The sequence below is a fragment of the Cervus elaphus genome, chromosome 23 (genome assembly GCF_910594005.1).
Source record: "Cervus elaphus chromosome 23, mCerEla1.1, whole genome shotgun sequence".
Lineage (NCBI taxonomy): Eukaryota > Metazoa > Chordata > Mammalia > Artiodactyla > Cervidae > Cervus > Cervus elaphus.
This window is the reverse complement of record NC_057837.1, coordinates 73,406,923-73,419,611: the sequence shown is the minus strand read 5'-3', so window position 1 is coordinate 73,419,611 and position 12,689 is coordinate 73,406,923.

Genomic DNA, 12,689 nt, shown 5'->3' with positions numbered 1-12,689 from the left:
TTGAACTGTGGTGTTGGCAAAGACTCTTGAGAGTCCCTTGAACTGCAGGGAGATCCAACCAGTCCATCCTAAAGGAGATCAAGCCTGAGTATTCACCGAAAGCACTGATGCTAAAGCTGAAACTCCAGTACTTTGGCCACCTCATGTGAAGAAGTTGACTCATTGGAAAAGACCCTGATGCTGGGAGGGATTGGGGGCAGGAGGAGAAGGGGACGACAGAGGATGAGATGGCTGGATGGTATCACCAACTTGATGGACATGAGTTTGAGTAAACTCCGGGAGTTGGTGATGGACAGGGAGGCCTGGCATGCTGCGATTCATGGGGTCACAAAGAGTCAGACACAACTGAGCGACTGAATTGAACTGAACTGATAGACACCTTAGGTTTGACAAAGGAGGCAAGAATATACAACGGAGAAAAGACAATCTCTTTATAAAGTGATGCTGGGAAAACCGGTCAACCACTTGTAAAAGAATGAAACTAGAACACTTTCTAACACCATACACAAAAATAAACTCAAAATGGACTAAAGGTCTAAATGTAAGACCATAAATCATAAAACTCCTAGAGGAAAACATAGGCAAAACCCTCTCTGACATAAATCACAGCAGGATCCTCTATGACCAACCCTCCAGAGAAATGGAAATAAAAGCTTTTGCACAACGAATGAAACTATAAGCAAGGCGAAAAGACAGCCTTCAGAATTGAAGAAAATAATAATAAATGAAGCAACTGACAAAGAATTAATTTCAAAAATATACAAGCAATTCATGCAGCTCAATACCAGAAAAATAAATGACCCAATCAAAAAATGGGCCAAAGACCTAAACAGACATTTCTTCACAGAAGTCATACAAATGGCTAACAAACACATGAGAAGATGCTCAACATCACTCATTATCAGAGAAATGCAATCAAAACCACAATGAGGTACCATCTCATGTCAGTCAGAATGGCTGCTATCAAAAAGTTTACAAACAATAAATGCTGGAGAGGGTGCAGAGGAAAGGGAACCCTCTTACACTGTTGGTGGGAATGCAAACTTGTACAGCCACTATGGAGAACAGTGCAAAGATTCCTTAAAAAACTGGAAATAGAACTGCCATACAACCCAGCAATCCCACCGCTGGGCATACACACCGAGGAAACCAGAGTTGAAAGTGACACGTCTACCCCAGTGTTCATCAGAGCACTGTTTACAGTAGTTAGGATATGGAAGCAATCTAGATACCCATCGGCAGAAGAATGGATAAGAAAGCTGTGGTACATATACTCAGCTATTAAAAAGAATGCATTTGAATCAGTTCTAATGAGGTGGATGAAACTAGAGTCTATTATACAGAGTGAAGCAAGTTAAACGAAAGCCACCAATACAGTATATTAATGCATATATATGGAATTTAGAAAGATGGTAATGATGACCCTATATGTGAGACAGCAAAAGAAACACAGATGTAAAGAACAGATTTTTGGACTCTGTGGGAGAAGGCGAGGGTGGGATTATTTGAGAGAATAGCATTGAAACATGTATTTTACCATATGTGAAATAGATTGCCAGTCCAGGTTCAATGCATTAGACAGGGTGCTCAGGGGCATTGCATTGGGATGACCCTGAGGGATGGGATAGGGAGACAGTTAGGAGGAGGATTCAGGATGGGGAACACATGTACACCATGGCTAATTCATGTCAATGTATGGCAAAAACTACTACAATATTGTAAAGTAATTAGCCTCCAATTAAAAAAGAAATAAACCCTGACCACTTCTTGGCATTTTCAGAATTCCTGGCAGAATCGGATACTTATTTAAATTGATTGTGACAGACTGTGTTTGTCTTGTCTTGATCCTATTACCTACATGCTCTGTGTCCTGGGATAGTTCCACCTCCAGTTTTTTCATGAGAGCAGGAAGTCCATGTTTTAGAGTTTTCTGAAAGAATTACCAGTCATGAGTACAAAGAATTCACACATTTGTGGTCAGGGACTTCTGTTTTCCACCAAATGTTTTAGTCTGAAAGACTTGTCGACATACCTACATTTCCTCATGACCCTTCCAAAAATATATGTGTCAGATAATGATCATTTCTCTTTTATCAAATTAATCAGAAAGTTGAGTGGCAGCTGAGCATCTTCCCTCCAGAGGCAACTGCAGGTTGAACAAGAAAGGCATTACTTCCTTGAGTTTGCTTGTGGGGCCAAGACCGCTTTTTCCAGGCTGCTATGATATTAGTTAAGACACAATGCCCTTCCTCTTACTCCCCTATAAGACTATATTTCATTTTCCTTTAATGATAGTTACACTGATAATTTTATAGATAGGTCTCATCATCATAGAGACTAACAAGAATTTTACTATATCCACTCTCTTCAATGACAAGGCGCTTATCATGAGTATGAAATGGAGTCATTTACTTAGAAATATTTATCAAAATGTATCCTTTTGGTTCTGAGAGCATAGTGTTTTTGGTAGGGAAACAGCTGTAATATATATATATATATATATATATATATATATATATATATATATGTATATATATACACACACACACACACACACACAAATGCATATAATAAAATAATATCCTTCTAGAAGGGAGACACACAATAAAGACAAGGGAAAATCCTATACCAGGTCGTGATGAGTGTTGTGAAGAAAGAGACTGACGGGGATAAGGAGGCCAGCAAGGGCCAGGGAAGTGTTCTGTGATAAGCAGGCCTTGAGTAGAGGCTCCCAAAATCGTGCCTGGTGTGATTGAGCAGCAGACAGAACCAGGGTGACTGGAGTTGAGTGGGTTTGGGGGAGGAGAATGGAAAGGGATGAGACAGAGAGGCCACGGGGACAGATCATGAAGAGCTTTGTATAACTTTAAATATCAGAATCTGACTCTCAGGCAATGAGGAATTGGTCGGATAGAATTCACTTTGAAACAGGATTCTTGCAGCTGCGGTGTGAAGAGTGGTCTCTAGGGGGCGAAGGGCAGAGTCAGAGGCCTCTGAGCATGCTGCTGCACTGTCCCAAGTGAGCCATGATGGAGTGTACTCATATTTTTGCCTGGATTGATCTCAGTTCCTTAGAATACCATGGATAACATGCTCTGTTGAGATTCTGTGGAGACTTCTACACAAATCACAATTCATTAAATCTTTAGGCATTTGTGATGAATTTACCTTCCAAACCCTCACCTTTCCTTGAGGTATGTGGGCAGGGAAAAGGAAAAGGTGGAAGTTAAAACTCCACCCCTTAATCAGATGTTGGTTATCCAGACAACCAACATCCATTCTAAGGTTAGATTAAGGCTTTGCTTGTCACCTCACTCACATGGTAAAAGACTCCCTTGGTGCTGTCATCTCTAGGAAATCCAATGGTTTTAGAAGCCGTGGTCCAGGAACAGGAAGAATACTAAATTAGTATTTCTTATGGCTTCTGGTGGCTCAGCTGGTAAAAAATTCACCTGCAATGTGGGAGACCTGGGTTTGATCCCTGGGTTGGGAGGATCCTCTGGAGAAGAAAATGGCTACCCATTCCAGTATTCTGGCCTGGAGAATTCCATGGACTGTATAGTCCATGGGGTTGCAAAGAGTCGGATACGACTGAGTGACATTCATTTTCACAGATAGGTCACATTATCAGTATTCCCTCAATATTCCTTTATTCCTGTGCCCATGACCTAAACAAACTAAACACAATAATGAGTTTTCTTCCATTCCTTTCTTCATTAAATCATGATGTCTTCACACTTTCTTTTTAATAGTGGAAGATTTCAACCAAACACATGTATAAAAAATAGTATTATAAACCCGTGGACCATTGCCCAGCTCCAATCATGATCAACATATGGACAGTATTCTTGATATGTATCTTTTATCCCAGATAATCTGGATGGTGTGATCACACACCTAGAGCTAGACATCCTGGAATGTGAAGTCAAGTGGGCCTTAGGAAGCATCACTACAAACAAAGCTAGCAGAGGTGATGGAATTCCAGCTGAGCTATTTCAAATCCTGAAAGATGATGCTCTGGAAGTTTTGCACTCAGTATGCCAGCAAATTTTGGGAAACTCAGCAGTGACCACAGGAATGGAAAAGGTCTGTTTTCATTCCAATTCCTAAGAAAGGCAATGCCAAAGAATGCTTAAACTACCGCATAATTGCACTCATCTCACACACTAGCAAAGTAATGCTCAAAATTCTCCAAGCAGGGCATCAATAGTATGTGACCCGTGAGATTCCAGATGTTCTAGCTGGATTTAGAAAAGGCAGAGGAACCAGAGATCAAATTACCAACATCCGCTGGATCATCAAAAAAGCAAGTGTTCCAGAAAAAACATCTATTTCTGCTTTAATGACTATGTCAAAGACTTTGACTGTGTGGATCACAATAAACTGTGGAAAATTCTGAAAGAGATGAGAATACCAGACCACCTGACCTCCCTCTTGAGAAATCTGTATGCAGGTCAGGAAGCAACAGTTAAAACTGGACATGGAACAACAGACTGGGTCCAAATAGGGAAAGGAGTACGTCAAGGCTGTATATTGTCACCGTGCTTATTTAAATTATATGCAGAGTACATCATAAGAAACTCTGGGCTGGATGAAGCACAAGCTGGAATCAAGATTGCTGGAAGAAATATCAACAACCTTAGATATGCAGATGACACCACCCTTATGACAGAAAGTGAAGAAAATGTAAAGAGCCTCTTGATGAAAGTAAAAGAGGAGAGTGGAAAAGTTGGCTTAAAGCTCAACATTCAGAAAACAAGGATCATGGCTTCTGGTCTCATCACTTTGTTGCAGGAAGGGGGACCCCTTCCATGGCCCGAAACTGGGCTCTTGTCTAACACTCGGAAATGAATTGTCCAAGGAGACACATGCTGACAAAGCAAGAGATTTTATTGGGAAAGGGCACCCGGGTGGAGAGCAGTAGGTAAGGGAACCCAGGAGAACTGCTCTGCCGCGTGGCTCGCAGTCTTGGGTTTTATGGTGATGGGATTAGTTTCCGGGTGGTCTTTGGCCAATCATTCTAATTCACAGTCTTTCCTGGTGGCGCACGCATCGCTCAGCCAAGATGGATGCTAGCAAGAGGGATTCTGGGAAGTGGACGGACAGGTAGTGTCTCCTCTCGATCTTTCCCGAACTCTTCCGGCTGGTGGTGGCCTATTAGTTCCGTATTCCTTATCAGGATCTCCTGTCATAAAACAACTCATGCAAATGGTTACTATGGTGCCTGGCCAGGGTGGGCGGTTTCAATCAGTGTGCTTCCCCTAACAACTTCATGGCAACTAGATGGAGAAACAGTGGAAACAGTGGCTGACTTTATGTTTTGGGCTCCAAAATCACTGCAGATGGTGATGGCAGCCATGAAATAAAAAGATGCTTACTTCTTGGAAGAAAAGTTATAACCAACGTAGACAGCATATTAAAAAGCAGAGACATTACTTTGCAAACAAAAGTCCGTCTAGTCAAGGATATGGTTTTTCCATTAGTCATGTATGGATGTGAGAGTTGGACTACAGAGAAAGCTGAGTGCTGAAGAATTGATGCTTTTGAACCATGGTGTTGGAGAAGACTCTTGAGAGTCCTTTGGACTGCAATGAGATCCAACCAGTCCATCCTAAAGCAGATGAGTTCTGAATGTTCATTGTAAGGACTGATGTTGAAGCTGAAACTCCAATACTTTGGCCACCTGATGCGAAGAGCTGATTCATTTGAAATGACACTGATGCTGGGAAGATTGAAGGCAAGAGGAGAGGGGAATGACAGAGGATGAGAAGGTTGGGTGGCATCACCGACTTAATGGACATGAGTTTGAGTAAGCTCGGGGAGTTGGTGATGGTCAGGGAGGTCTGGTGTGCTGCAGTCCACTGGGTGGCAAAAAGTCGGACGTGACTGAGTGACTCAACTGTACTGAGGGTCCTTGTTAGAACTTCCCTGTGGCTCAGCGGTAAAGTATCTGCCTGAAATGCAGGAGCCACATGAAATGCAGTTTCAGTCTCTGGGTAGGGAAGATCCCCTGGAGGAGGGCATGACAACTCACTCCAGTATTTTTGCCTGGAGAATCCCATCCAGACAGAGGAGTCTGGTGGGCTACAGTCAATAAGAGTCAGCATGCACGGGGCCTGGTTGCCAGGTTCTTTTATGGATCAGAGAAAAGGGAGGAGGTGAAGAAAAGAGAGCAAAAAACTATTCAATCCTTGCAAATGTTCCCTAGAATGACAAGCCTCAGGCAGGGGAGTGTTTAGTTTCATCTCCTCACAGCCTTTCACAGGTGGGTGACTCAGGTTATCACCCTGAGGCAGGCCATTATGTATGCCTACAATAACAACAAATCTGCAGGATGAGAGTTAAAGTCCCAGAAGCAGATCCAGCATAAGTTCAAAATTAACCCTTCCAGTTACAAAATCAAGCCCATTACTTTGGGATGCTGTGAATGCACTTGAGAGAGTGAATAGAAAATGCTCTGCTCTGTGCCCCTGGGTGATAGATGCTCAAAGATTCAGGACTCCTCCTATGATCATCAGTATGACACCCAACTCCCAGTAGGAACTTCTGGATCCTATCTCATGCCTGTGTTGAAATAAATATCTAGACTCAAGTTGTCCAAGGTGCCATGTCAGCAAACTGAAAAATAATTCTGTATTTGTAAATGATCTACAGTTCTTTGAGTCCTTGGGAGTGGAGACTGCCCACTTAATGAAGTGTTAAGAAAAGTTTGAACTATCTTTTTTAGTCACTTTTTTTTTCTTAATCATTTTTAATGTGGGAAATGCCTCTTTTCTTCTGGGGTCTGGGACTTCCCTGAGGTCTAGGGCACAGGCAATGTATGCCCATGTGCCAGAGCACAGTAAAAACTCCCAGACAGGAGTGAGCTTCTCTATTCCTTGGCAACACCAAGGAATTTTTGGTTGAGGGAACCCAACAAGCAAAAGTATGGGCCTGTGTGCTTCCAGGTTCACCCCTTGCACTTTCTCCCTTTATTGATTCTACTCTGCATCCGTTCGCTATTAACTCAAGTATAAAAAAACACCTTTGTGTCCTGTGAATCCTTTAATGAATTAAACCTGAGTGTTGAGAAATGGAATATTTCCTACCATATCAGCAAACAAAGGATGTCACAGTCATCCACCACTGGAATGTGAACTGGTGAGCCCTGAGGGAACTCAGTAAGGAAACAATACTCTCCATCTAAACAGATAACAGACAACAGCCACTCCCTAAGTTGAGCCCTGATGAAACTCAGGATGTAAAAACACAGAACGCTGGCCCCTAATAGATGAGACGTGTATCAAAGGAACGATTTCAGTGAGCCCAGATTCTTGCATCTTTCCACACAGAGAAAAGTGCTAAATTCCTTAATTTGGGATACTTGGTTTTCTTTAATTTACAATAATCCTTTGACATTCAGACTACCTGCTCTTTGTTGCAAAAGTTCTGTATAACCTGACTCCCTCCTTGCCTCCTCATAGCAATTCTCTCAGGGTTACCTGAGATGCTGCCTCCTGGGCTTAAAGTCTTAAAAAAAAAAATCCCACTGGATAAAACATAACTCTCAACTTTGAGACTGTGAATTTTTTTTAGTCTACGGTGGTCTCAGGGATTCTAAGCACAAATAGTTGTGCTGTCGCACAAACTAGTTAAGCCCCCTCATTATGTTTGTCCTTATTAAGCCCTTTTTCTTTCCACCCATTCAACTTGGCTCCTACAGTTGGTGTTTACCCACCTCTCTTTCTTGATTAATTGCATGCTGAAAATGATCGCCCTCTAGCTACAATTGTATTATGCACCTGATGTTTACTTCTCCAGGACAACACTCCCTAACACTTGCCCTTTGTGAGCATTCTCCATCCGGAAAGAAGGTCTCAGAATGATAACTTGGAGACGATCAGAACCTGTTCCAGAACCACCTAACGATCTCACTGTCTCCAAGAGAAAAGAAGAATGCAAGACTACATCAGCTCCATCCTTATCTTCAGCCCTATTTTGTAGCCAGAAACTAAGACCCCTTCCCACTTCCCAGGAAGCGGGGTGGGGCACTGTTTGAGTGTTGGCCTGCTGTGCCTGGCAAAGTAATAAAGCTGCTCCTTTCTACTTCTGCAAATCTCTGTCTCTGTGTTTTCTGCTTGGTGCAGGTGAATGGAGGCGAATGGAGGTGAATGTTGTTTTCAGCAAGAGCTTCTCTTGTTACTCCCAAATAGAAATTACATCCATAGAGGTTAAATCATTTATCTGGGTCACACAGATCATGAACAGCAAAGCTGGAATTTAAATTTCTCTATCTCCAATGATGAGGCTTTTAACAGCTACTGAACCACATGTGAAGCCAATCTAACATAACTGGTTTCTCATATAGAAAACTCAAATGGAAAAGAAAACATATCAAGATAGAGTATTGGTTTGGCCAAAAAGTCTCATAAGATGTTACAGAAAAACCCAAACAACTTTCTGGTCAATGAAATCAGTACAAGAAAATTTCCCTTTAAAAATATGTAGATTGAAAAAGCATTCCATATTTCAGTACCAAAAAAAAAAAAAAAAATGATACAGAATGATCCCCAAATATGTTATCTCAAGAATAAACAAAGAGGTCTTTGCTTAGGCTTTCAGGTAGGGGAAAAGTCATCTCTAAGGCAGAAAAGCATCCTGGCCATTTAATGGGGACAGTCCATGGCAGGATTCAGTCAAGGTCCACAGTTGTTCTGGGGGAAAAAAATCTGATCAAGAGTTTTTTATCCTGTTGAATTGTCCCTGAACAACCTGGCTGGAAGGGGGAGTTAGGGAGAAAATGGATACATGTTCACGTATGGCTGAGTCCCTTCACTGTTCACCTGTGACTATTACAACTTTGTTAATCAGCTATAACCCAAACAAGATAAAATTTTTTTAAAAAAATTGTCCTTCAAGTATAAAGGCAATATGTAAAAACTAAGGGAGAATAATACCTATAAACCCTTTGTGTTAGTAGAATTGCTTTATCTACCTAACAAAATGTTTATGAGGATACCTTGTAAAGACACTGACTTCACGAGGTGGAATCTGACTGTCCACCATGGTAGCCATCAGCCACAGGTGATTACTGAGCACAGGAAATGTGACTGTACCCTAAGTGCAAAATACACTGAGATTCCAGACAATATAAAGAAAAATAAAAATCATATTACTCTTTATTACATGTTGATTATATGTTGAAATTGTCCTATTTTGGATTTACTGAGTTGTTCTTCAGTCGCTCAGTAGTGTCTGACTCTTTGTGACTCCATGGATTGCAGCATGTCTGGCTTCCCTGTCCTTCACCATCTCGTGAAGTTTGCTCAGACTCATGTCCATTGAGTAGATGATGCCATCCAACCATCATCCAACCATTTTCATTCTCTGTCTTGGGTTAAATAAACCATTATAAAAGCTAGTTTTATCTCTTTCTTTTTACTCTTTAAAATATTGCTACTAAAAAAAAAAAAAAAAAAGATGCTGGGAATTTCCTGTCAGTCCAGTGGTTAAGACTCAGTGCTTTCACTGCCCTGGAGGCCCGGGATTAGATCATTGGATGAGGAATCAAGTAATTCCATATGCAGCACAGCCCCCCAAAAATGCTGGTACTAGAAAATTTTAAAGTCTCTTTGTTGCTTGCATTATTTTTCTGCTGCATAGCACTATGGTAGACTGTGGGGGGAGTGATTTTGCCTTTTGCTTATGCTATTCATGTTCACCATAGCTTGAACTTTTAGAAATAAATATGATGATGTATGCCATGCTAAGTTGTTTTAGTTGTGTCCAACTCTCTGAGACCCTATGGATCATAGCCTTCCAGGCTCCTCTGTCCATGGGATTTTTCAGGCAAGAATACTGGAGTGGGCTTCTATGCCCTCCTCCAGGGGATCTTCCTGACCCAGGGATGGAACCCAGTTCTCTTATGTCTACTGCATTGGCAGACAGGTTCTTTACCACTAGCACCATCTGGGAAGCCCATGATGATATATATGAAACAATAAACTCATTATCCCAAAGTGAAATAAATAAGCCAATGAACAAAGAGCTGTGTTCTCTCTCTTGGGATGTTGAGACACTAGCTTGGAGGCTCTGGATGGGAACCAATAATAATAGAATGGAGAAGAGCTGTGCTGGGCTTTCAGGGACAACGTGGTCCAGCCCACCTGTTTTACAGACAGGGAAGCTGAGGTCTCCAAAGATCCCTTTTTAGTGCAAGGTCAGAGGGACTCAAGTCTGCAGTAGATAAGGCTGGAGAACACATTCCAGATGGTACAGAAGCATCATCCTAGAGGACTTGCCCAATGGCCAGGAAGAATCCATCCAAGGACATTGGCACTGCCTCCAGGTAAGAAGTCCAGTTCTTGCAGCCAACACCTCTGGCCCAGGGTGCTTCTTCTTCCAAGTAATGAAAAGCACAATACTTCCCTTAACTCTGGGGGAAAGGGTGCCTTCTCTTTCAGCGGCAGCTATAAGTTCCAGCCTCCCAGCCTCACCCCAGAACATGAAGCTACTCACACCATGAAGCTCAGCTGCCTACTAGCCCTTTGCCTCACCCTCTGCCTGGTGGGCTTGGCAAGCTCAGGAGAGACCTCAGGTGAGCTGAGGTGCTGGACACAGGGTCCCTGATCATAGCCTGGTGGGGGAGTATTGGGTCCAACCAGCCATCTGGTCACTTCCACCTCAAGAGAAAACAAGGACCTAGACATGGGAAAAGGTTCCCTGTGGTCAGCATCCAGTCTTAGAAAAATCTGGGGCCAGACCTCCCAGATGTCTTTGACATCACCAAATTTTAATTTTTCTTAAAAAGCAAGACATATGTTTGTTTTAAAAAGACAAACTACACACAAATGTATGAAGTTTAAAAGTGGGTCCCCTACAATCCTGCTCGCCAGAATCCTACTCCCTAGAATTCTTAAGCAAGAAAAGAAATATTGATGGTGCTTTGAACAGGAGGCCAGCTTCTCAAACTTAGCTGCACGCACAAGTCCCCTATGGTCTCTCTGGTCCCACATTCAAAAATTCTGATTTAATGGGTCTGGGACAAAGCCTGGGCATCAGGACTTTTTTAAAGTCCCTCAAGAGGTTCTAATATTCTAACCAAGATTGAGAATTTGCTGCCTAAATAGAAGCTCTCAAGTTCCTTTCTACAATGCCTTTTCCCTATTCCAGGTTAAGCTTCTCCCAGGAAATCCAGCATGGTCAAGGTCACTTTCATTGCAGATTCACAAAATGGTTTGGTGGAGTTGAGTTGACCATGTGCTTATAAGTTTGAGGAATGCTGTCCTTGTTAGGGCAAGTGTCATTCTCAAAGTGCTGTGTGCTATATCCATAAAAGATACACTGAGTCCTGAGTGTTCAAGGCAGATGGTTGAGGGAGGGTGTGTGTGTGTGTGTGTGTGTGTGTGTGTGTGTGTGTGTGTGTGTGTGCGTGTTTGATAAATCACTGTGTTTGATAACCAGAGCCAGATGTGAAAGGAGTTAAAATCACAAGTGATTCAGTAAAAGAGGCCAGTTTCTTTATTTGCTGATTACCCATGATATTAAAGATTATTTAATATGAAATAATGAAAATAATGAAAAGTAGTGAAAATTGACACTTGCTCACTGTCATTCAACTGACACTAAAAAGAATTTTAGAAAATAAAAGTCATTTGAAATTCCACCACCCAGAGATAACTGCTGTAAATATACTGAGGAATAACCTTCATGTCATCATTCTAGGGGCTTATATATATATTTTATAGCCATAGGAACACACCAGGTGTCTTATTTTGCAATTTATTATTTTTTATTCAACAAAAGGTAAGTGCCTCTCTCCATGTTGCTGTATATCATCAACTCTATGCTTTTTAATGACTGCATAATGGTCCGCTGATCCCCTGTTGGTGAACATTTACATTTTTTCCAAATTAGAAATTTTTCCTATTATAAACAAAGCTCCAACCAACATCTTGATGTCAAGTTATGAGAGGCCATAGGATACAGCACTTGGGATTTGAAATTGGATCTCGGTTTAAACCCCAAGGCTCTCTCAACTTACAGGCTTTATGATTTTGGGAAGATTCCCAAACCTCTCCAAGCCTTGGTTTCTACATTTGTGAAATGGGGACAGTAATACCTTCTCTGTTTGGTTGTTTAACTAATGGCAAGTATAGCAAACACCTAGAAGGGTGCTTGGTGTAGAGTAGGTGCTGGGGAAAAAGTGTTGATCAGTTCATTAACAGGACACATCAGTGACCATTCTGTTCTTTCTTACCCTTGCAGACAATCTTCAATAAGAGGCTTCCCGGGACTTGTTTCAAACTACCCCTGCCATGTGCCAGCTTCCCCCCAGTCAGAGTCCCAGGCAAAGCTTCTTTGTTCTGATACTTCTATACCTCTACATCTAACGTGTGTGAGCCCTTTATTTATGGTGGTTGTCAGGGCAATTACAAGAATTTTGAGACCACAGAGGTGTGTTTGACGGTTTTTCAACCCCCTGGTGAACCCTCTGATAGACACAGGAAGAGTAATGGAGGTGATAGGACGCTGGGTGTGAAGGGAGAGCTGGGTGTGAAGGTGTGTGAGGATGCTGACACTGATGCAGGAGATTATGTTAATATGGGAGTGGGTGATGCTGAGAATAAGAGGAATGAGATACCTGTCACTGAGTGCTGAGGTGTGATAATGAAGGTGCTGGAGGTGTAGACAGCAAGGCTTTGGTGGAT